This window comes from Antechinus flavipes, chromosome 3 (assembly GCF_016432865.1).
Source record: "Antechinus flavipes isolate AdamAnt ecotype Samford, QLD, Australia chromosome 3, AdamAnt_v2, whole genome shotgun sequence".
Classification (NCBI taxonomy): Eukaryota; Metazoa; Chordata; class Mammalia; order Dasyuromorphia; family Dasyuridae; genus Antechinus; species Antechinus flavipes.
The window spans coordinates 260,758,552-260,784,265 of NC_067400.1; the positions used below are offsets into that span (position 1 = coordinate 260,758,552).

The 25,714-nt window shown below is 35.8% G+C and overlaps 1 long non-coding RNA gene across 1 annotated transcript; it reads left to right on the forward strand.

Annotated features, from left to right (window-relative positions):
• The first annotated feature begins 2,607 nt into the window (after positions 1–2,607).
• LOC127557900 (uncharacterized) lies at positions 2,608–22,444 on the forward strand. The gene is made up of 3 exons (XR_007952650.1): positions 2,608–2,702; positions 21,296–21,401; positions 22,240–22,444. It is a non-coding gene; the product is annotated as an uncharacterized LOC127557900 (long non-coding RNA).
• Positions 22,445–25,714: the final 3,270 nt, after the last annotated feature.

The following is a 25,714-nucleotide window of genomic DNA, read 5'->3' on the forward strand; positions in this document are numbered from 1 at the left end:
AGACTGCTGACAACAGAGGGCATGATGAAGGCTGTTGAACACTAGACAGTATATTTGACCTTTCTGGCTTAGCATATAGAATTATTGATTTTTAAATCTCAAAGTTCATCTTATCCAACCTACATTTTACATAAAGAATCTGAGATTCAGCAAGATTGATATCCCTGATATCCACATAGCATAAATCTGCAATACAGGTTCCAAGATTAGAGGCAACGTAGCTATAGAAGATCATTTTTCTCAGTAGAACAAACTGACCTCTACAGATTTCATTCTCCCTATGGGCCATTGGCTTCACACAGAGAAAAACTATGTTCTCTGAATATTATGAAATTACCACATAGCAAAGGTCACTTGAAATATTTATACTTCTCCCACAGTGCTGCACACATTGGGAGTATTACTGAGTGCTCAGCTGGGAGACAAGCTACCCCCGTGTTTTACAAGTAAAGATCCATGCTAAACATGAATACATGATAAGTTTCAACAAAATAAAGTTCCCAAAAGTCCATCTCTAACAATTGTGAGTAACTGATTATGTCATGATAAGTTTCAAGAAACTGATTATTCACAAATGAGTCCTTTATCTAGATAACTTCTCACCTCTTTATTTAGGGTACCCCAAAAGTCTTTAATTAGATCCAGGATATCCCAAAAGTTTTAGTATACTGTTAGTCTTTCATAGCTTTAATAGCTTAGAACCACACCAAGACTTTTGGGACATCCTATATAAGCACAAACATTCCATAAAGCATGAGAGTTTTTAATAAAAAGTATGCTGTCAGGATGAAATTTGAATATGTGATAGAATCAGATGAGAGAATGGGTTATAGAATCATACAATCATAATATTTCAGAGCTAGAAGAAACTCTAAATATCATCTAAGTGTCCCCAGAGTGAAAATTAATCATAATAATAATATTATTAAACCACTTAAAGGTATGCAAAGTACTTTACAAATATTATCCCATTTTATCTTAACACTGATCCTGGGCAGTGGATTCTATTATTATCCATAGTTCACAAATGAGGGAACTGAGACAGATGGAGGTTAAAGCTAGTAAGTGTCTGAAGTTGGTCTTCTGGATTCCAAGTCCAGTGTTTTATCCACTGTAATAGCCTCAATGAAAAGTCTTGGTTGCTAGATGTCTCCACAAGCTATGTTTCCCAAGCCCACTTCTCTAAAATTTGCCAAGATTCCCAAAGAAGGAATAGATGGGGAGACAGCAGCAAGTATAGTGTCACCAGCTACACACCATACACACATACACACAAATATACACACATATGCTGATAGCCTCAGACATTTAAAAAAATTTTAAATGACTCCTCATAAAGAATTGAGCAGTCTTTATATACCACAGCTCTGTTATAAAGAAAAGGATGTCCAAATTGGTGAAATGACTTACTCACAAAGCTAGTTAGTGACTGAGCCCCAGGTGGCAATTTTCCTTTAGGATTGTATCCCAGTGTTACTTTGTTTTTTCAGTTTCAACATGATTTCTCTGCTTCAGTATATAAATATTTCTAAGGATTCCTTGTGCTGAGTTTTCAACAATCTATGGCATGTGGGTTAGAGACCTTGATAAGGAATTCAATTTTACTCAGCAGTACTCTTATGTCTCAATGAGTGTCATCCCAGAGTTTTGGGGAATTGATTGAGAATGACACAACAACCCCCCCATCACCATCATTATCACCACCACCACCACCACCAGTCATCACCATGACTACCATAGCACCATTAGCACCACCACCACCATCACTGCTATCATCAGCAGCATCACCAGGCAGGATTCAGTAAACAATTTGGGCATCCCACAGAGCAATGCTAATGGTACTGCTGTTCAAAACTAATAAAGAATCTCCTCTCTCAGGGCAGTGAGGTGGCTCAGTAAATAGAGCACCAGCCCCAAGTCAGGAGGACCTGAGTTAAAATCTGGTCTCAGACACTTAACACTTTCTAGCTGTGTGACTCTGGGCAAGTCACTTAACCCCAATTGCCTCAGCAAAAGAGAGAGAGAGAGAGAGAGAGAGAGAGAGAGAGAGAGAGAGAGAGAGAGAGAGAGAGAGAGAGAGAGAGAGAAACTGAGAGCCAAAACTCTACAATATTATACTCTTTTGCATAGGACCACCATTTCCCCCCAAAGTTATAGAGCTCAGTATTCTCCTCTTATCAATCAAGAGAGTCTCTGGGTTGTCTGTCCCACACTGGCATGTATAGACTTAACAGTATTCAAGATTTGAAAAGTAGAGGCTGCAGAAGATCTGGGAAATAAAAACTGGAAGAGATGTCATATGTTGGAGGTGGGGAGAAGGGAAAGTAAAGATTTCTTAGAATTGCTAATGTCTCTAGAATAGAAAAAGATGAATGGCTTTTTAGGGCCAGGTCCTGAGCACCATATTTTAAATTTATCTAATTGCAGCACTTTCAGAACAGATCACATTTTCAGGGTTCCATGCAATTTCTGGGCTGGCACTCTGTTGTGAACACTGTTAGACTTCAGTACCATGTGGAGAAACCCACTGCACTCAATCCTGCTGCCATGGTCACTATCCTAGCATGATTCAGTGGTTTGGTTCTGTTGTTCCCCTGTGTCCTTGAGGCAACAGGATAAACCCAGAGTGACTGAGCAGAAGATAAAATCTGTGTCCCCGAGGAAGGTACACAGGGGGAGGAGGCAGCTTTGCAAAAGAGATGGTAAGAGTGCTTACTGCTCAATTTAACTCATTATTTGCCTTGAATTTGGCTCAAAGAATATGTCCTTTGCTTTACTATGATGGTATGTGATTTATTTTAGCTTGAGTAGGAACAATTCCTTGGAAATAGATCCTGATCTTAATCTCTATCTGCCTCATTCCTGTTTGGGTAGCATGCATCTAACATTAGCCAATACAGGGCCACATTATGGGGACTCAGATGTTATATTACATTAGAGGAAACACTGACTTAAAATCGGGGAGCATGAGGTTTCCAATTGAATATATTTTAACCTAATGGTATTCCAACTTAAAAAAAAAAAAAGGAAAGAAAGAACACTTCTCTATTGTTGGTACACAAGAAAAGGACCAAAAATACCTCTGGAGTTTGTGCTCTGCTTATTGCTGTAATAATAATAATAATATATATATATATATATATATATCTTTAAACAAAGGATTCTCTGACTTAACATCTCCATCTGTGGAATAACTCTGATGCTGTGGAAACAGCACTGAATTGGGAATTTTGCCCAAAAAAAAATCAAAAAAACCCCTTTTCTATCTGGTAAATCAAGTGACCTATTTGGACTTCAGTTTCCCCCTCTGTAATGGGACAGATTTGGTCTTAATGAATTCAACATTGCCATCCAACTCTAAAATTCTCTATATAATGTTTATCTCCTTTATGATGATATTATGAGCTTAATGAGCCTAGAACTTCTAAGAAAGAGAATAATAAAATGCAAAGTTATATGGGGCAGCTTTTTTTTTTTTCTGAGTCTGCGGTATACACTATGGTTCCACAATACAACAACAACAAAAACTTGTTAGGTTAGTGACCATGGCAGCAGGATCGTGTGCAGTGGATTTCTCCACATGGCACTGAAGTCTAACAGTGTTCACAATAGGGTGCCAGCCCAGAAGTTGCAAGGAACCCTGAAAATGTAGTCTGCATGTGGTACAGTAGCAATGTAAGGCAAAGGGGGATTTACTCTTTCCTTACTCTGCAAAAAAAAAAAAAAAGATAACAGACTTGTATTCAAGGTGCCATCATGTCTCAGACTTAAAAGCCCATTAGTCCATCATAGGAAGAAAGCAAAGAGACTTTTGTTTTGGGATTAATTAATTGCAGTACAGAAATCCAAGGCTTTTAAAAATAGAGAAACCTTTCCCTGAAAAAAAAACAACTAATGGAAGGTTAATACACAGAGAAAGAAGAGAAGAAAGAGAACTGATTTTTTTATCTTCACTTAGGACAGAATAAGAGAAAATGACTTTAGATTGTTGCATGAGGGTATTAGGTTAGCTACAGTTAAGAACTTTCCAATAGTAATAATGTTTTTTAAAAAAAAATTATGCTACTAGAAAATAGGACCTGCCTTATGAACAAATGAATGAAGAAGCTGCTCTAGTTATCTCAAGGAAGGGGTAATCCCATCCACACTCTACTCCTTCAAATCATAACTATAAATTAATATCTGAAATATTGCCATTAGAACCAACTTTCTATATAATAAAAATAGAAAAGAATGCAGAGATTTATATGAACTGCTGTAAAGAGAAGTAAACAGAACCGGGGGAAAAAGTATATATACAATTCAAATGTCAAAAATGACAACAAAACAATCTAAACTGAATGTTGTAAAATTATAACGGACTAAATGAGATAATATATGTAAAATATGTTATAAACCTTAAAGCTATAATATATGCACATATATATTTAAATAATTTATATTTAAATATGCACATGTGTGTGTGATCTGAAAAAATGGCAAAGGCAGTTGACTAGGGATTTGAAGCATTAAATGTGTCAGAGAAAACCCCTATTTTGTTGAACTATTATTTTTCTTTTTTTTTCTTTATGATAAGAAATGTTTCTATTGAATAGAAAGAATATGAAATAAAGAGATATCAATGGAAATAATTTTTAAAACACATAAATGAAAATTTAAAAATAAATGATTACAACAATTCTTCTTTTAAGAATACAATATAGTATTACATATGTAAAATACATTTAATCAATATTTGCCAAATGGATGAGGAGGAAAATGCACTGATACCTGGGAGAGGTTACCCATTAAACACTGCTGGTCATTTTTGCTGAGGCTTCTAGCAAGGCAGACATAGTTGGTTAGTTATGCTCCTGCTAGCCATAAAAGAGCTAGTCTAGAATGGAGATGTAGGGCTAAGCAAGCTGTACTCTGTAGAATCCTGGTGCTATTTCCTCCTCCACTGTTTTCTCCCAAAATGCCTGGTGTGCTGACTTTCCCCTCACCCACTCCTTTAGATTATTGTTACAAATTCCTTCTTTGTTCCTGCCTCACCCTCGGGATTTATTTTCCTACTGAAATCTGACTTGTCATTTATTTACCTTTTGAAGGCTAAGCCAGAACCTGCCTTGAAATATACTTTTTCTTCCTCCCTTGGAGGGTCCCTTGCACAGGCTCTGTTAACTATCCCCACTGCCAATACTCATTGATAAACCAACACAAACCTCCAACAGAAACTCAGGCAATGGTGGAGTTTCTTGCTTCTTGGAAGTCCTTCTAGATAGGGACTTTGGACCCGAAGCCCCAAACCCAACATGCCCAGCAACCGTTGGATCAAAGCTTTGCAGAAATGGCAATATTCCAAGTGGCTCTTTTCACCTTGCACAAAACAAGTTTCTGAAAGCAGATAGAGATGGTGAGAGTACTTACTGCTCAATTTAACTCATTTTTTGCCTTGAATTTGGTTCAAAGTAGATGTCCTTTGCTTTCCTATGATGGCAAGTGATTTATTTTAGCTTGAGAAGGAACAATTATTTGGAAATAGGGACTCCACCTGCCAAATGTAAGTGTCCCAAGTCCCCTGGGTTTCTGAGCAAGAGCTCCTGCAGGAATTGCTCACAACCCAAAAGTCTTTTGGCATATTTGAAAGGTTGAACCCTCTATTTACAGAAAGCAGTGCCCACTAAATAATGTAGCAGGGTTTCTCTAGAAATTCAAAGAATATTTGACAAGTACAAGGAAATATAATGAAATAAATCAGTTCTTTTTGGATCTGAAGATCTTCTTGACTTGGAATTAGAAAGATCTGAATTCAAATTCAACCCTAGAGACTTACTATTTATGTTAATTGGGCAAATCATTGAATATCTCTCAACCTAAAATTATTCATATGTAAATAGAAATACTAATTGCTTCTACTTTACAGGGTTTTTTTTCAGGACTAAATGAGACAACGGAAGTAAAATGCTTTGTAAATCTTAAAGTGCACATACACACACATATACATTCTATTTTCCATGCACACATACACACATATATAATATATATATTACACATATTTTCTATATATACAAACATGCGTATATCAATATGTATACATGTGAGCATATGTATGCTATTATTCTTTATTTTTCCTTCTTTTTATTTGAATAATTTAAGCTAGAATGATGAAATGATGATGATGATGATGATGATGAATCCCTGCCCTAGTTAATCAATTTTTTGAAGGTTTAACCATTCTTGTTCATGGTAATTTAGCCCAAATGAAGGGAGTTATCAATTTACCTGAGCTGATCAAACAATGTACTGTCTTTATTTGCAATTGAAGCTGTGGTGATCTCTCCATCATTTTCCCAGTACTACATAGGAGGGCAGTTTGGGGGTCAAAAAGAAAGTAGGGTTGGTCCTGGATTTGTCCATATCCTATGTTCTAGAGTAAAACACTAGCTATATTCTATACCATTCACATACTTACCTCTCTGTATACATAGGTGAAGCTATTCTAAAATATCCTTCTCCAAGTATCTGTCCACAGATCTATCAGATCATACTACAGTTCTCACCATCCACCTATTTTGATTGTTCATAACTGAACTCAACCCTCAGTATTACAGCCTTGAGAGCCTGTGCAGATTTCATAGATTCATTCCTCATGCATTAAAAATAATTGCTTCAATAATCAATATGGCTCCTGGGTTATGATTAGAATAATACAAGGATGCCCATTCTGATTTGAAGCTATGACTGAAGAAACCAAGTCCTTATCAGGTATGGATATTACCAAGTATCCACCCATAATTTAGTCTATGATTTTCTCTTTCCAGTGGGGCTACAGATCCATTGGCTCACATTGTATATACCACCCATGAAGCAGAAATTAATCAAAAGCACATTCATGGTGCTCCCTTCCAAGTAGTAGGACTTCACTCTTTTTTTTAAAACACATTTGAGAAGAGTTACCCTGACATAAGCTATATGATTATGTGATCATTTCCATTCTGGGAGTACTAATTCCAGCCAGCAGGATCTATTCATCAAGAAAAATGGAGAAGTTTTTTACCATAATTCTGAGCAAGTTTCTGGATAAAAGAAGAGCTCATTTGATCTTCTATCCTCACTGAAAATTTGATAATATTTATTCATTTCAATATAACTAATCCAACCACTATTTATTAAAGACATGTTCAAGTTACCAGTTTAGATGCTAATAAAACAAAGGAAAAAATGGAACAAATCCTATTTTCAAGGAGCTTGCATTAAACTCAGAGAAGACAGCAAGGAAGACAGTGGAAAGGACACTAAATCCATCATCAAAAAACTTTAGTTCAAATCCTGCCTCTGATACTAACTACCTGTATGACTTTAGGCAAACCATTAACTTCTCTGAGATTCTTTGTAAAATGAGAGAGTTGGAGTAGATGGTGTCTGAAATTCTTATTGCTCTAGATCCATGATCCAAGTAATACCAGGAAAGAGAGAAGATTCTTGCAAAACTACAAAGCTCTGAACACTACCACCAGATGAAACCATTACCTTCCACTACTGAAACCCAGCCTGTAACATTAATGGATCAAGAATGGTGCTATTTATCAAAATGTATCTAACCCAGATACAGGACTAATAGAACATAGACTGCAGAAACCGTTGAAATAAATATGAATACTGGGTTTTGACCTTTGATTTTCACATTGACCCCATCATTTTTCAGAGGTTAGTTAATGAGTTAAATATTTCCAAACCTGCTGATTTTCAAGGTGATAGTTTACCTCCAGTGATATTTGTCATCTACTTATAGCATCCCATTTAGCAGCCCCAAATAGGTCCAAATTGTTTTACACTGCCTACACCAATTAAAAAGTCTAAGGAGCTGCCCCAAGGAACTCTCAATTCATATAAACTTAAATCTGTCCTGTGGGGCTAATCAAAGGAGTCAAATTCTCTTTGGCTCATTAATTTCCCAATCTAGATTTTTCCAGCAAAATCTCTGAAACAGAATTGGTGTGGTTCAAATCAAATGGGGATAAAAGGACCCTTTCCCCCAGAGAAGTTACTTTCACTGAAGACCACATTTGATTAATGATACTTTCTTAATGGAGCAATACCTCTTATCATTTACAATAAGCAGTTAAAAAATAGAAATATTTTGCATGACTAGACATGAAGAATCTATACCAAATGATTGCCTTCTCAGAAAGGCAGGAGGGGAAGGAAACAATTTGAAATTCAAAATTAAAGGGAAAAAAAGAATCATTTTACATGTAATTAGAACAAATATATAAAAATGTATATTAATCATAAAAAGTTTGAACTCTTTCAGAGTACTTGCCAACTTAAACAATATTACATAATTTGTAATAGATTCAAACTTCAGTAACACTTCCTTTCTAAGTAGAGTTCCTGCAAGATACCCTCCATCATTGTGGCTAGTCCCCTCCACCATCCAGGGAGAATTTTAACCCTACAGGGAAACAGCACGTAGAGCTGAGGAAAACTAACCCTACACATATACTAGGTAAACCAGCAGAAATCAATGTGGAGCAAAGTTGATTGAACATTCTCTCTTTTATTCCCCCTCCAAAATAGAAAAGAGGAAAGAACTGAAACATCCTCAACTATATCTTTTTTCTCCCACGGTGATGAATGGGTTGGGGAGGTGGGGATCATCTTTCCTTTGATTACTCCTCTTTGGGTTAAACACCTGGCTACAGCATTTGAACTCATCTTAGATTAAGGACAAAATGGTCTGGGAGTTGATATGGATCACATTCTCTGCTAAATTAGGGAGTTTATATAAGGAAAAAAGTTATTAATAAAGCATAACAGCTTTGTGTTTCTAGTAAGGAAAATCCTTAGCATTTAAATAGAAGTTTATGTCTTGCTCTAGTTATATTTTATGTATTTCCTGGCAGTCCCTGGTTTCCTCTATTCCTATTTGCTCAAATTACTGTTGAGCAAATATTCAGTAAGTAGATATTCACTAAATGAATTCATGATCAATCGCTGATATTTTTGAACCACGAATTTTTACATTAAGCAAAAATCAACATATAAAAACAGCTAGATTTTTATTTTCAAATTATTATATAACTGTTCCTGGTACAAGCAGGCAAAAGGAAAGGAAATTTTTAAGGATATACACTTTATTTTTAAAATTCATTTAATCGTATTTTATTTTTCTTCCAATTACATGTAAAGATAGTTTTCAGCACTGATTATTGGTAAGATTTTATGTTCCATATTTTTCTCCCTCCCTTGCTCCTTTCCCTGATCTTTCCCCAAGACAGCAAGAAATCCAATATAGGCTATACATGTACAATCGTGTTAAACATATTTTCATATTAATCATTTATGAAAGAAGAATCAGAACAAAGGGGAAAGCCACAAGAAAGGAAAAAAACAAATTCTAAAAAATTAAAAATAGTAAGCTTCAATCTATATTCACTCTCCATAGATGTTTCTCTGGATGTAGAAGGCATTTTAAGAGGAAAGGAATTCTGAAAAAAATGTAAACTTTTCAGAGGTTTTCTCATCCCTTAAAGTGATGATTACAACCAACAATCTCTACATTTTGTTCCACTTAACAGAAGCTATATGACTGTCTTCCCATCTTCTCTCAAAGGAAGGCTACTAATTGGCTGCTCACTGTGCCATTGCCTTACCATATTCTCTCACAGGTAGACTAGCTATCTGTTCTCTGTGTTATCTCTGTTCCTGTTGCAGACTGTATTTCCCTTTTTCCAAACCCCAGATGCAACTAAAGTCCATCCCTTACTCATAGATTGTTATTTCAGTCTCTCTCAAAGCTGTGAAAGAATACTCTCTTCTAAATCTTAATTTCAGAATGCTGGTCAGGTCTCAAATGCCTATGAACTGGGAATATGGGACATTCCTTGCTAGTTGAGACAAGGATGGAAAGTTTCCACTGTGAAATGATATCCTATGGAAGAAAAGAGAGAGACATATATAGAAAACAAAATAACATGGCAACATGACAAAAGGAGATAATTTTTGCAAAGTGCTTAATATAGTAGCTAGTATATAGTAGGTAATTAATAAATGCTAGTTTCATTCCTTTCCCCCTAAGGAATCATGAAGTATAATCAAAGGTCATTTAACACAAAAGCAGGAGACGCCAAACAGAAGAAAGCAATAGTCATCACAGAATTATAAAGTGTCAGGGCTGGAAGGGATTAAACTGTCACATTTCATAAGTAAAGAAATCAAAATCCAGAAAAGTTAAGTGGTTTGTCCATCATTGTTGTAGTTTAATCATGTCTGATTCTTCAGACATCCCATTTGGGGTTTTCTTGGCAAAGATTATAGAGTGATTTGCCATTTCCCTTTCCAGATGAGGAAACTAAGGTAAACAGGATGAAGTGACTTGTCCAGGTTCACACAGTTTGAAAGTGTCTGAAGGCAGATTTGAACTCATGATTCCAAGGATCTGTGCTCTGTGGAGCCACCTAACTGTCCTTGCCCAAGGTTACACGGATAGCAAATAGAAGACCTTAAACTTGAAATCATATGTTCTAATTCTGAGTACATCTTGCTGCCCTACATAATGCTGATGCTCCTGGGTGAGTCAGAGAGATCCAATCAACTCGATAGAAGCCCTAGCAAAGGAAATTTACTTTATTTAAAATTCTGCAGTGGGAAATCCCCATAATAATTAACTTAAGCCTTCTTATACTGTCATCACCCACAGATGCTTTTTTCAGGAAGTCTGTGCTGTAAGTATATTCCACTTCAAAATTAGGTTAAGTACTTGTGGACTGCAATATGGGAACAATGACTTGTCATAGGTATATTCTGACAGTTTTGTCCCCAGTCATGTGTTCGAAGCATATGCTGCTAGTGTTTTTCAGTTTCCAAGTGCAGTACAATGGACTAGTTAACAAAGAAAGGAAGACTTGTTGAATGCTATTTAATTGTATCATCAGCTAAAGGCTGGCTTTAATCTCTGTTTGCCTCAGTTTCCTCATCTGTAAAATGGGAATGATGATAATCCCTACCTTAAGTGATTGTTATGAGGATCAAATGAGCTTTATTGGCAAAGTGCTTGTGAAAGAGACAGACATACAGACAGAGACAGAGAATCAGAGACACATAGAGAGACAGAGTCAGAAACAGAGACATAGACATAGAGAAACAGCAAAAGACAGAGAGACAGAGACAGAGAGAAAGCAAGCGAGAGAGAGGGACAGCAAAAGAGAGAGAGAGGTTTTTTTTAGTCTAATCCATATAAGAAGAGGAACCTTTGTTCCAACATCCCCTCACCTCCAGTGACAGAACTTGCTGCTACCTCCAGTTCTGGACAGCCATCATTGTTAGGGGCAGTTTTTCCATACAATGAGGTAACTATTGACTTCCTGCATCTCGTACCTATTGTTCCTCATATGCCACTTCAGATAAAGCATAAAGGAAAGTATTTTTCTGAGAAATGTATTCTCCCCAAATCCTTTCTTTTCCGGGAATAACTCTTCAACAGATCCTTCCATGTCATAGTCTCCATTTCTTTCAACAATCCTTCCTCTGGACCCATTCTAATTTGTTAATAATTTTCCTAAAATCATTCCTAAATCCTAAGATCCTTAAAAAAAACAAACACATCTATATTTGTTGTGTCCTACAGCTTATAGTGGAGTTATAGAAGTGGATAGAGCAGTGGGTCTGGAGTCAATAAGATCTGAGTTCAAATGCAGCCTCCAAATTCTTACTGTGTAATCCTGAGCAAGATTCTTAACTTCTGTCTGTCTCCATTTTTTCAGCTATAAAATAAAAGCATCAACTTTACAAGGTTGTCCTGAGTGAGCATCAAAAGAGATAATATTGGTAAAGTGTTTAGAACAGCTCTTGGCATTTAGTAGGCACTTAATAAATGCTTTTTCTTTCCCTTGCCTACTTGATTTCCTTAGTAAAAACTAATATTTCTTTCTTTTTTTTTTTTTTTTTTTTGCTACCAAGTCATACTCTTATTGCTCAGGCTTGTCATCATAACAAATATTCTCCATCTTTCCAATACAGCACATCAAACAAAAAGATACAAACAGAACATCTGGGGGAGAAATGGTACTATCTTATGCTGATCTATAAATCTAGGCCCTCCCTATAAATTTACTCCACTCCTTCCCATCTGAAGAGAAATGTAGGCTGCTACTTCTTAGAAATACTAAAAATATACATTACCTCATTCCTTTTGCACAGACCAGCCCACTGCAACAAACCACTGTAATTCTAACCCCTCAGCTAGTTCTGTTAAAGCCTACCTCCCTCTGGAGAGCCGAATTTCTCCTGTTTATCATGTCTCTCAGACTGACACTCTTTATAATGCATTCTATATTAGGCTTGGCCAGAGTATCTACTTTCCATTAAAGATGACTCGAGCACTAAGTTATCTCCACCCAGACCTCTCTTGCCATTTGTTCTCTGAAGCTCTTCTCTGAGCTGTATTTCTCCTCTTCCTTGACAAAATAGACAGAGCTTAGCAGTTAAAACCCAAAGCACCCTCTGGCAGGGGAAACATTCTGGGAAGGGGAGTGTGTGTCTGCGCAGAATCACCCGAAATGAATGATTCTTACCCAAAGTCACAACAGACAGAGATAGACAGACAAACAAACAGACACACACACACACACACACACACACACACACACACACACACACATATATACAGAAAAAGAGATGGGGGGAAGGAGGAAGGGAGACACAGAGACAGAGAGACAAAGACAGAAACAGACAGAGATAGAGAAAAAGACAGAGACAGAGACAAACAGAGACAGGCAGAGATAGAGTAAAGTGAGAAAGAGAGACAGAGTCAAAGAACTGAGGAAATATAAAATAAGAATCCAAACAATCCTATTATTCTCAAAATGGGGCCAGGAAGATCACTAGTTTCTGCCTCAGGCATCACTCTTCCTGCAGTGGTTCATGCATAGTAAATGCTTAAATGTTCCTCCACATAAATAATCTGAAAAATTATGGAGATTTGTGACTTCTCAATTTGGGTTTGTTTCTTTTTTTTTTTTTCATTTAAAGCAAGGCTTCAAACTCATTTTGTTATAGCTGTACTGCATAGGTCATTGGTTAAAAAAAAAATAAGACAGTGTTGAAAACTGGAGCAACATCAGGAAAAAAAAAAGTGTATTGCCATTCTAACCACTGAATTAAGACTCTACCATTTTTTATTCTACCTACAATTCACTAGTTAATTGAAAATACACATCAGAGAGCTTCATTTGCATCCAGGAGAGTTCCATTATCCAAAGCCTTCCTGGTATATTTACAGGCAAACAGAAAGAATTCTTCTGCCTCAAGATTGAATTAAAGACATTTTGTGTGAGAAAGGCATGTATATACTACACTAGCACATGTTCATCCAACTATCTAGTTGATACAGGAACCAATGCTCCCCACCCCAACCCCCAGCTCTTTCCTATTGTGTATATTTGCAGCCAGGTGCAGGGATCACTGAATCAAATACAGCAGACAACCACATGCAAGCAAATGCAGATGCAGATACATTTATAGAGACATAAATATGTAAACAGGAAGAGAAAAATATCCTTAATGATTTTTTAAGTTGGCAAGCTATTGAGTGTTTTAGAGTCAGTGGTTTTCCACAGTTAACATTTTATAAAGTAAACTTTCTTCCTTGTCCTTTTGAGAGTAAGCATGAAATACTGGGAAATGTCCTGGATTTTGTTCCAATATTCAAATCCTGGATCTGTCACTGGGCCTCAAATAACAAAAATCTAACAATTTCATCATTCTGGGCCTCAATTAACTCCCCTGTAAAATGAAAGAAATGGAATAATTGACTTCAAAGCTCCCTTCCAGTTCCAATGTTCTGTGATTCTGAATCTCCCCTGCCTAAGCCTTATTCTTCAACCTTAGGCTGGCATATATCCATCAATCAAAAAAAAAAAAATCAACAAGCAAGCATAAATAAAAATAGCTAGCATTTATATAAGAACTTAAAATTTTTGAAAGTGCTTTATAAATATTATCTCATTTTGTCCTCACGACAACCCTGGGAACTGGATGCTATTATTATCCCCATTTTACAGATGAGGAAACTGAGATCAATGAAGGTTGAGTGCCATGATTTCTATCACGTAACTACTAAGTATATAAGGCTTAATTTGAACTCAAGGCTTCTGTAGCCCAAATTCCATACTTTATCTACTGCACCACCCAGCTACTGATAAGCTCAAACATTCTAACTTAAGGATGTTCTGCATTATGATGGACTGTCTCCTACATATAGCATGCGGTGTCATTATGTGACTCAAAAGGAGGCAGAATAGATATCTCAGGCATCTTATTCCTGCCAAAAGGTAGAGCAGAAGGTTAAGAACAGAGGCCACTCTGCTTTCCTCAGAGAGAGTGAATTCTGGAATAGAATTATATTTATTTGCTTCCTTAAATGAGACAGCTAGTGGAGTAGTAAATTGAGTGCTGGGCTTGGAGTCAGGAAGAGCTAAGTTTAAGTCTGACTTCAGACATTTACTAGTCATTTAACTTTGATCTGCATAAAATTGGAAAAGAAAATGGCAAATGGTGTGGACAGTATTAAAATGCTAAAAGACATGACCTTGGAAGATAAGCCCCTCAGGTCAGAAGGACCTGGTATGCATGGGGTCACAAAGAATAAGATAAAACTGAACAAAAACAATAACTTAAATATTATTTGTTTAGGGGATGTAATTTTCAGATTTGTTCTAATTTATCTATGTTTGTTATTGGGGGAAACAGAATCCCAACCTTTACATCCAAAGTTTGACATCCTTCCCATCAAACACCAGTTTCACAATGAATATACCTAGAAATGAACAAAGAAAGCCATTTATTCAAACTGTAACAAAGTGGAAATCAGAGAAAGTGTACACAGGAGAATATATACCAAAAAATACAGAATGGAGGACTTCTCCCATTGAGAGCAAGATAACTCAACTCAAGCAAGGGAGAGAGTACTAGATCTCACCCAATGGGAAAATTCCCCTAAATCTGGCATAGCAAAATGGCAAAATAAGATTGCTGATTCTTCTCATGTCTTCTCAGAATCTTTTCCTTCAGCAGCACAAAATGGGGTTGGTCTTGTCCATTCTCTCACTTAAAGCCTTAACTTCCTGAAGTCCAGAGACTCATCTACTCAAAGAAGGTTCAATGAAAATTTCATAGTTCTTCTCTCTCTTGCTTTTGTCAGCTCTACCCTACCCCTCAAACAGAACATTGATTACCATCAATAAGGAAAGAGTCCCATACCTTTGGGACTAGAGTTACACTAAGAAGTAGAATTCTTTTTGTACTTATCATCTGACTTGATCATTAGCTATACATCATGTGGTTTGGTTTCTAGCACAAGATTCATAAAGCTCAAAAGTTTGCCCTTGGATTCAAGGGATAGACCTGCATCCAATTCTACCACTGATTAACTATGTAATCTTAGACTTTATCTTATGTATCTCAGGTTCCTCATCTGGAAAATGAGAAAGTTGGATCAGATGAGCCCACAAATTCCTTCCATCTCTAATACTATGTGATTCTAAGATTTGTACTGAGTAAGCCAATCACATTGAATCTTTGCTTCCAATCTCATCTCATCTCTTGTATCACCACCATTTTCATTGGTTTATTCATTGAAAAAATATTTGTCCAAATCACAGTTCTATGAGCTAGGAGGGCAAAGTCAAAATAAGTCACAGTGTCTCCTTCCTGGAGCTCTCAGTGGAAAGTGTCAAAGTTTTCTGAAAGATACATGGTTTTATTTTGTGATTTCATCAATAACAGAAATTTTTTACACTAGTATAGAACTGAAATGTTAGGCAAAGGCTAACTTGGTAGATGAGTCTTAGGGAGTCATCTGATATCCAGAGAGGTTCAATGACTTTCCAAAGATGACAGAGAATTAGAATTTGAATTCATCGCTCTACCCCATACATCCATCTCTTTTACTATTAAAGGAGTTTATTAAACATAGTCTAGCAAAACTGAATGGATTTGGAATAAGGAGATACCTGGTTTCAAATCCCACTTCAGATACTTACTATCTGTATGTCCATGAGCAAACCTCTTCACCTTTGCCTGCCTTAGTTTCTTCATCTGTAAACTGAGGATAATAATAGCATTAACCTCCAAGGTTGTTGTGAGGATAAAATGACAGTATTTGTAAAATGCTTTTCAAACTTCAAAGTTCTATATAAATGTTGGCAAGTAGATGAAGTGTCAAGGAAGACAGATTTCTTTTTTTTTTTTAAATAGCTTTTTATTTACAAGTTTATATGCATGGGTAATTTTATAGCATTGATAATTGCCAAACCTTTTGTTCCAATTTTTCCCTTCCTTCCCCCCACCTCCTCCCCTGGATGGCAGGATGATCAATACATGTTAAATATGTTAAAGTATAAATTAAATACAAAATAAGTATACATGTCCAAACTGTTATTTTGCTGTACAAAAAGAATCGGATTCTGAAATATTGTACAATTAGTCTGTGAAGGAAATAAAAAATGCAGACGGACAAAAATATAGGGATTGGGAATTCTATATAATGGTTCTTAGTCATCTCCCAGAGTTCTTTCGCTGAGTGTAGCTGGTTCAGTTCATTACTGCTCCATTGGAACTGATTTGGTTCATCTCATTGCTGAAGATGGCCAGGTCCATCAGAATTGATCATCATATAGTATTGTTGTTGAAGTATATAATGATCTCCTGGTCCTGCTCATTTCACTCAGCATCAGTTCATGTAAGTCTCTCCAGGCCTTTCTGAAATCATCCTGTTGCTCATTTCTTAGCGAACAATAATATTCCATAATATTCATATACCACAATTTATTCAGCCATTCTCCAATTGATGGGCATCTCCTCAGTGAAGGAAGACAGATTTCAAAGAGATAGAGTCCTTTCTAATCAGAAAATGAGAACTGGAATGGGGAGGAAGATAAAGAGGGATATAGGACAGGATGGGAACAACACCACTATTAGCAATTCAAGAAATAACTATAGAGTACAATGTTTACAAAGCAAGACAGACTCTTACAAATAGTATCATCTCACAAAACAGAGAAACTAAAGGAGTAAGCAAGTCAGTAGAAAGCTTGGCATATGACACAACTAAACAAAGGCTTAGCAAAAACAACTATAGATGAAACTGTAAGGAGAGCAATAAATAGTTGAAAAATGAAAGATTTCTCACTATTTCTATGACAAGCTTCTTGACACTGATGACAGTGAAACTACCACATTTAAAGTCAAATAACTCTCACATGTGTTAAATTAGGAAATATAAGTGTTACTTTGGAAGTTAGAAAGAGAGACTGGATAAAACTAAAGACAGAGAATAAATCTTTGCTGAAGATGGTAAAATTTTAATCGTATACTCAATGATCAATTTTCAAAATTTCTCAAAGTGACAAAAATTCCAGCAAAATGGAAAAGATCCCATGCTGTCTTGTTGCCAAAAATAAAAAGGGGGCAACCAAGAATTTTTTGGGAACTATGTAGTACTTTATGAGAAATTTGACAAGAATGATGTATATTATTAACAATGTCCTTGATACAACTAGGAGACTGAAAAAGAAATGATATTTCAGAAAGAATCATAGAATTTTAAACTTGGAAGAGACTTCAGTCAGCCTGCATAAATAATGCCCTAAAAAGATCCTTATTTATAATAATATACCCAGCCAGTAGTTATCTATCTAAAGACCTCTAATAAGGAAGAAGCTCCAGTTTCCCAAAGTAGCCCATTCTATTCTATATAACTCAATTTTCAGGCAACTTTTCTGGACAAAAAACCTAAATCAATATTTTTGTCCCTTCTATACAGAAAGTTCCTGATTCTTCCTTCTGAGGCCAAACAGTCCAAGTCTACTCCCCTTTTCTATACATCAGCTCTTCAAATACTCCAATATGTTGTTTTTCAATTATTTTAGTCATATTTGACTCTTCATGACCCCATTTGGGATTTTCTTGGCAAAATACTGGAGTGATTTAATATTTCCTTCTACAGCCCATTCTACAGATGAGGAAATTGAGGCAAACAGGTTTAAGAGACTTGCTCAGGGTCACATAGCTAGTTAGTGTCTGAGGCCAGATTTTAACTTAGGTAGATGAACCTTGTCTGATTCCAAGCCCAGAACTCTATGTATTAGGGTGCCACATAGCAGCCCATGAATATGTCTATCTTGAGTTTTGTATTCTTTAGGTTAAATAACTCCCATTCACTTTCAACTAACATCACAAGACATATATGCTCAAGGGCCTTCAGCATTCTGATTGCCCTCTTCTAGATGCTTTCTAATTTATCAGTGTCCTTCTTGTTGGGCACAAATGAACATTATCTATGTTGTATTGTATTTTCATTTATTTTCCTAGACATTTATCAATTACATTTTTTGGCTTGGGCTTCACTAAGGAGTTTTACAGCCACCAGAAGAATTTGACATTTTGGACTAAAGGATAGGGTTAAATCTAATAGGATGAATTTCAATAGGATTTTAATGTTAACTATTGCACTTAGGCTCAAAAAATGATATCCTCTGGGTTAGGATGGGGGAAATATGTTTAGAAAGGTTGTTTCAATGCTGTTTCAGCTCTATTTCCCAGGCATTTATTAAGCCCCTGCTATCTACCACATACCAGACTAGAAAATGAGCATTTTAAAAAATGACAAAAATAAAATAGTGCTTGGACTCAAAGAGCTTAAATTGTTTTGTGATGAAACATCTTATACATTAAAAATCAAATTTAAAATATTATAACTATATTATAATTAAATATGAACTATAGGTACATGTCAAATATTAAGATGTTTGTTAACAATACAATGGGGGTTTCAGAGAACATGGTAGAAGCGGAGTGTAGTGTAGGATAGGGACACAGAAGGGATAGTACTGACATGAATTGATTAGAGGGATTGGAAAGTAGTGATCAGGAAAGGAAGCTTCAACCTAGGACACTATAACTTCAGTCTTAGCCCCTAGTACTCTTAGGACTTCTTAGAATATCTGCTATACCATTGAAGTTTCTTCTATATGTTGTGTCCCCCAATTTCTGTGAGTTTCTTGAGAATAATACTATTTCTTTTATCAGTTGTATATCCAGTGCTTAAGGAAGTACTTGGCATATAGTAAGAGCTAAATAAATATTTTTTTATTCATTTATTTATTCATTTAAGTGGGCCCACAGGACAGTCATCATAATTTTTTTACAGTAGCAATAGCAATAATAATTTGATTATAAATCAATAATTAAGAAACAGATAAATAGGGAGAAGGAGGCATTATCTAAGTGGTGGCCAGGCCAGGCCATGCTCTTGGTCCTTTCTGTCTAATGGTTAAAGCAGAGGTCAGTAAAGACTGAGAGTTGGAGTGTAATCCTCAACCAAAGCCAGCTCTAGCACAGAACTCACTTCATATTTTACTAGTGGTGGTGGTGGTGGTGGTGGTGGTGGTAGTAGTAGTAGTAGAAGGAAGAAGAAGATGAGGATGAAAAGAAAATATAAAAGGAGGAAGAAAAGGAAGAGAAAGAAAAAGAGAGGAAGTATAATGAGAGTTTATTTCCTTTTATCATTTGAGACAGAACCATTCCTCCTGTGAATTTTGGTTAACTAAACTTTTATCTTAGTATCTTATCTTATCTTAGTATTAAACTCAACCTGACCAAAACTTGTCCCATGATATAAACATTTATTTGAAACCTTAAACATTCCTTAGATAAGAAATCCATAAGAAAAATCTCAACTTATCTGAGTTGAGATACTTAAATACTCCTCAATCAGCTTATTTGTGACACCTCTAAATGTAGTTTAATCTATAATCTGACTTAGTTTACCTATAGAGTTTGTTTGTTTTGTTTCCTTAAGGAATATATAAGATTATAACTCTGTTTAACTAAGCTTGCTCAATTTTTGTGACATTAGAGGAAATATAGAACTTTGGATCCATCTTTTCTTTAACATTTATGACCTAAGAAGAATATACAAGATTGCAATATTTAAATGATTATTCATCTGTCACTTTGCTATAATTTTGCCTAAAAGAAACTTTGTCAAATCCTCATGATTGTTCAGATTTTTTTTCAATCCTCATCCTATCTTTGAGCATGATAATAAAACCTAAATTTTTGCCCCCACAATATCTGCACTGTGAAAAATATACATTTGGCAGTACTTATCACATAAACTCAAAGGAGATTTTCACCCATAATGGCAGTAGTTATAGGAGCAATAGGAGGAGGAGGAAGAGGAAAAGAAGGAGGAACAGGAAGAAAAGGAGGGAGAGGAGGAATAGAAGAAAACATTTATATAACATCTTCTATGTCCCAGGCACTTTGCTAAGCCTTTACATACATATATTAGGAAAAACAGATCAAGGTTTCCTACTTCATCTGAAGTGATGGCCAATCCTTTTGACTCCAATGATATAGGAGGAGAGAGTGAAGCAGATGACCTTGCACAGCTCTGCTGCATTCAAATTCAGTTCACTTGCAAGTCAAGATATCTTGATGTCATTAGTCCTCTTCAAGAAGGAAAGACAAATAATAACAACAATATGTATTGACTCATTTGATCCTTAAAACAACCTTACTAGTGTCTAGTATCAAGTTAACACCTTAAGGTTTTCAAAGAGCTTTATACATCTTATCTCAGTTGATCAAGTAGATTATTTCTTTTGGGATCTCAGGAGGGTTAGTACTAAATTTAGAAGAAATAAAAGAGAAATAGAGTCTGGGGTATACTTTCCCAGAAACTTATAAAAAATATAGTTAAGTGGATAGAAAATCTTGATTTTTGTTTCTTCTAGAACTAAAAAACCAGGAACCAGAAACAAATAGTTGAACTCAAAAGAAATGTCCACTACTCTTGAAACCATATCCTGAAATAAGACTATTGTTATATAGAAATGACAAAATGCAATCTGGGAATGGTTCTCTTTAAATGTTCCTTGAGACCTTTGGGCACTTGATATTTACCTTTATGTTTTTGTACAGAGCATTTCACACATCTCCATTCTCTTTCTTTTGGAATTCCCCTTTTCCCTAAGTCTTTTGTGCTCTACTTAATTGTTAGCACTTCTAGAACCTTAAAATTATTTATATTTACTTAGTACAAGAGTGAGAGTGGAAGCCTCCAATGTATGTAATTTAACACATAAAACCCAGTCTTCTTGATTGAATTAAACAAAGATGTAAATTAATAAATAAGATATAGATCAATTCAGAGGTGTAATCATTGCATTAAAGGCAGATGAGGAGAAAATAACTTGGGATTGAATGCAAGAATCAAATACATCTCTGGGCATGTATATCCTCACAGGACAGGAAAGGTCTCCTAATTGAAGAGATAAGCATCTTGAGGAAGAGACAGGAGGCAGCCACAGCACCACCACCAACAGCAACTGTTGATCAAGTGCCATTGACCAGTAAGTATGACCAAGAGCAGTGACCTTCCTCCCAACCCACACCATTGTTCTTGTTTTAAGCTTAGACTCCACAGTTCATGTCCAAGGAAATGGTTCCTTCAGAGAAAGGTCCAGTCAAATGACAGGGGCAGTTCAAGCAAGCCAATCTTAATGAAACAGCAACATATCCTGAGAACGGGATTGGAGAGTTTGGGCCAATTACTTCAAATGATCATTACCCCCTCAAATACCAACAGCCCTGATGGAAATATCCCAAGACCCTGAGCCCAAGAAGGATGACAATAGCAACCACTAGCTCAGCTTCTTCAGCCATTTTCCAGAGAATCAATCCTTGTAAAGACAAGATCTAGCAACTATTTCTGTAGGTGCTACAGCCCCTTCTTCTCCAGCAGTCACAACTACTGAAAACCTAGTCCTTGGTTTTGTCAAATGATCCAGCTTCAGAAATACTTATAGTTTTATAAATATAAAAAGCATTTTCAGAGATAAACCATCAGGGTTATAGGTCCAGAGTCACACAGCCAATAAGACACACACACAATAAGCCAATAAGGCTGGACTTCTATTCCAGGGTTCTTTACCAATGCATCACCTAGCTGCCTCATAAATAGGATTTTTAATGATATATTATCATCTCTTTTGCCTCTCATCTAAAGCACCATAAGGCCTTTCTATATCTAACTCATACTAATATCTCCTATATGTGTCACCTTCCTCATGAGCTCCTAAAGATCATGGACAGTCTTGTTTTTATATTTGCATCCCTAGGAATTTGTTCTCTCCCTTCTCACATTACTCTATATTTATTTATCCTGTCACTTAATCCTGTTTTCCTCAGCTTCCTCATCTGTAAAATGAGCTGGAGAAGAAAATGACAAATCACTCCAATATCTTTGCCAAGAAAACCCCAAATGGAGTCACCAAAGAATCAGATACGACTGCAGTGACTAAACAACAAATTGCTCTCATATTATCTTTCTTAAGTTCTTTGCGAGCAAGGATTGTTTTCTGTGTCCTCAGATCTTAACCACAACTTACATCTTAATAAATGCTTAATAAACACTTTTCATTAATGTATATATTCATTCATTCATTTATGTTATATAGTCCAACAGAATATGAACTACTTGAGAACAATAATTGATGTATTGTTTTGTCATTTTAATCTCCTGGGCCAACATAGTTCCTTGCATATAGTAAATACTTAATAAATATTACTTGAATTGAATTGGATATTCTCAATACTGTTTTCACCAAACCTCACTCTAACCACATCTCCTGAAAGCCCAGTTCTATTAACACTGCAAAAGATAGCATATATGAGGATTCCTAAAATCTCTCCTTACTTATATTCAGACGACTTATACCTTTTATCCAATAATACACCCACTAAATATTTAAATCCTAATTCTAAATTCAGTGTAACTAAGGTTACACTGCTCCATTAGGTTTATAATTTTAATCATGCAAATTTCATTTGATTAGCATTCCTGAGTGAAATAAAAACATAAAAATGGGTTACCACTTCTGTATTTTCCCTTTCTTCAAATGAAAACATAAATCAAGTTTTCCAGAATTGTTTTAGTATTTCCTGTTAATGCTTGTTTTAGGAAATTTTAAATTTTCTTTTCCCATTAATCTTGGCAATTCACAGTAGATTTCTCCAAAGTCCATACTTCAATACAACCACCTACTAAATCTAAATTTTTTTTGGTCTGTACAAGCAGTAGGACTTATCCAAAAAGAAAAGAGAGGACTAAGGATGCTCATCCTATGAATAAGCCTTACTCACAGCTTCTGTTCTTCATTAGTTAGATTACTTTAAAACATTTTGCCATTTTCTCACTCAGAAAAAGAAAACTTATAGGAGCAAAACATCTTCAAATTTCAATTTGTTCGTTAAGGACAAATAACTTTTTTTTCTTCTCCTTTTGAAAAGATAAAACCATAAGAGTATCCTTTAAATCAAGTGCTTCAAAATAGCCCTACACGATCTGTGCACACACACACACACACACACACACACACACACACACACACAAACTCTAGCAACAATTATCTTTAAGCAAAGAACAAGTAAAAGCAGCATCTCAGCTAGGATATGGTTAATCCTGGGCTTTGCCCTGGGCTATCAGATTTAAAAGCTGCTGAGAATGTGCAGAGCATTGACTGGGTTTACATTCCTTCAGCAGTGCAGAAACAACAGAATTTGGTTCTCAGGTACTGAAAATAATTGGAGTATACAGGAAACTACTAGATGACAGGCAGGTGTGAAGATTTGAGACATCCCTACTCTGCCATTCCCCCTTCCATGTAAGCTCTCTGGGTACATTGCTTTATGTCCTAGGGCCTCTGACAAAAAATCTCTACCCATTCCACAACACACACACACACTCAATTGAAGTCATTCTTTGAATTGTTTCTCCTGGGCTTAGTTTATGGTTATTACCATGATTGTAAGTATTGGGAGCTTGCTTTTTTCTATCATGAATTTAATAATCAGAAACAAATACATATGTATACAAAGAATAAAATGGAGGATTGCACATGAAAATGTGAATTTTTACTGCATAGAGTTTTTATTTACATGTATCTTAAATTTAACAAGGCAGGGACAGGATTACTCTATTAGAATTGTATTACTCCTATATTCACTGAATTCATCAAGGATATTCAAAAGATGAAGATCTAACTAAAGAAAAAATAAATGTTCTCCAGTGATTTGCTTTTGCTTATTTCTGAAACTTAGACCACATCAGTTAGTCCTTCAACAAATAATTTTTAAATCCAGGTTCCAAGTCTGATGCTAAGCATTCTCACTTAAAAGATCCTAAATGTTTTCCTCCAACATCCCAACCTTATAAGCTGCATCTGCTGCTCTTCCCTTTCAACTGTAGCATTATTCAAACCAAACCTGTAGCTGTACTTTGTAAGCAACTAATTGATCAACAATTGAAATTGTTACTATCTGGTTCTTTTCCTTTCACTCACCATCAGTTCTTGTAAGCCTTTCCAGGCTTTTCTGAAATCAGCTTGTTCATCATTTCTTATAGAACAATGGAATTCCATTATATCCATATACCACAATTTGTTCAGTCATTCCCCAACTGATGAGCATCCCTTGATTTCCATCACAAGGTTATTTAATTTAAACCTAGATATTTCCATTGAGATAAATACTTGTTCAGATAAAGAAAGAACAAACACAAAACTGGAAAAGGCAATCACATACTCAAGAGCAAGCTCATCAAGCATAATTCTTCTACACTAGTTGCCATGTGGATATGGTCCCATGATGCTTAAGTAGAAAAAGTCCAGCCTTTCCTCAGCCATTACTGGAAGTTTAAGAATTATCTAATATAACCTGAGGAATCAAATGAAGAAAGTCAAGTTGGAAAATGCCTTTCTTTTAACTGATGCTTCACCACTCATTCCTCCTTCTTGATATCCCAGGATGGGGAAAAACCAAGGAACTCCTCAGTTTGCCACATCATATCAGAACTCAAATATCTTTTACAATGACTCATCAAATGACTAGAAACAGTTCTGAAAGGTCCCAGGTGGTTGACTAAAACTAGGAAGAGCAGTTCTGGAAGTGCTCCATAAGATATTCCCTATGAGCTAAATCAGCCTGTATTAAGTCTTTTCAAGTCCTAAAGCATTTGAACATCATTCTCACTTTAACTGAATAGTCCCCACATCTAAGCCTGTTTAGCATTGCTGTATTGATTCATTTTTAAGGTCCAGGGTAGAGGAAATCAAATATAAATGTTTAGAACCTCTCCTGGTAGATTTTCTTTTGTTTTAGCAATATAATATTCTAAATGTGAAAACTAGACTTGAATATGATTGGCTTGAATTCAAATTCAGGTAATCTAACAATTTTAATTTCCCAAAGCTCTTGCTGAGCCCCAATTATTCTGGTTCTTCTGGCGGCTCTGTGAATAGCATTTTTCCTATTACATGAACACACTGTTGAACATTTAACACGCTAAATATTCATTTAATGACTGAAATAAAATGCTTTCTTTTTCTAGGGCAGTTTTCGAGATGATAGCTGGCATAGATAACAATGTTTTGGAAGTCAGAAGGCATGGTATCAATTCCCAATACTGCTACTAACTACTTATGTGACCTTGGATTAGCTCTCTCTCAGTTCAACTTTTTATAAAATGTGGAGATTGATGTATATAGACATTATAGCTCTAAAGCCAGTTATTCTGGTTGCTCTGCTAGATGTCTACTGGCCAACTTTAAAAGGGTTAGCCATTTAAGTTGGTGTCAAAATCAGATACAGAGTTTACAAGTTCTGA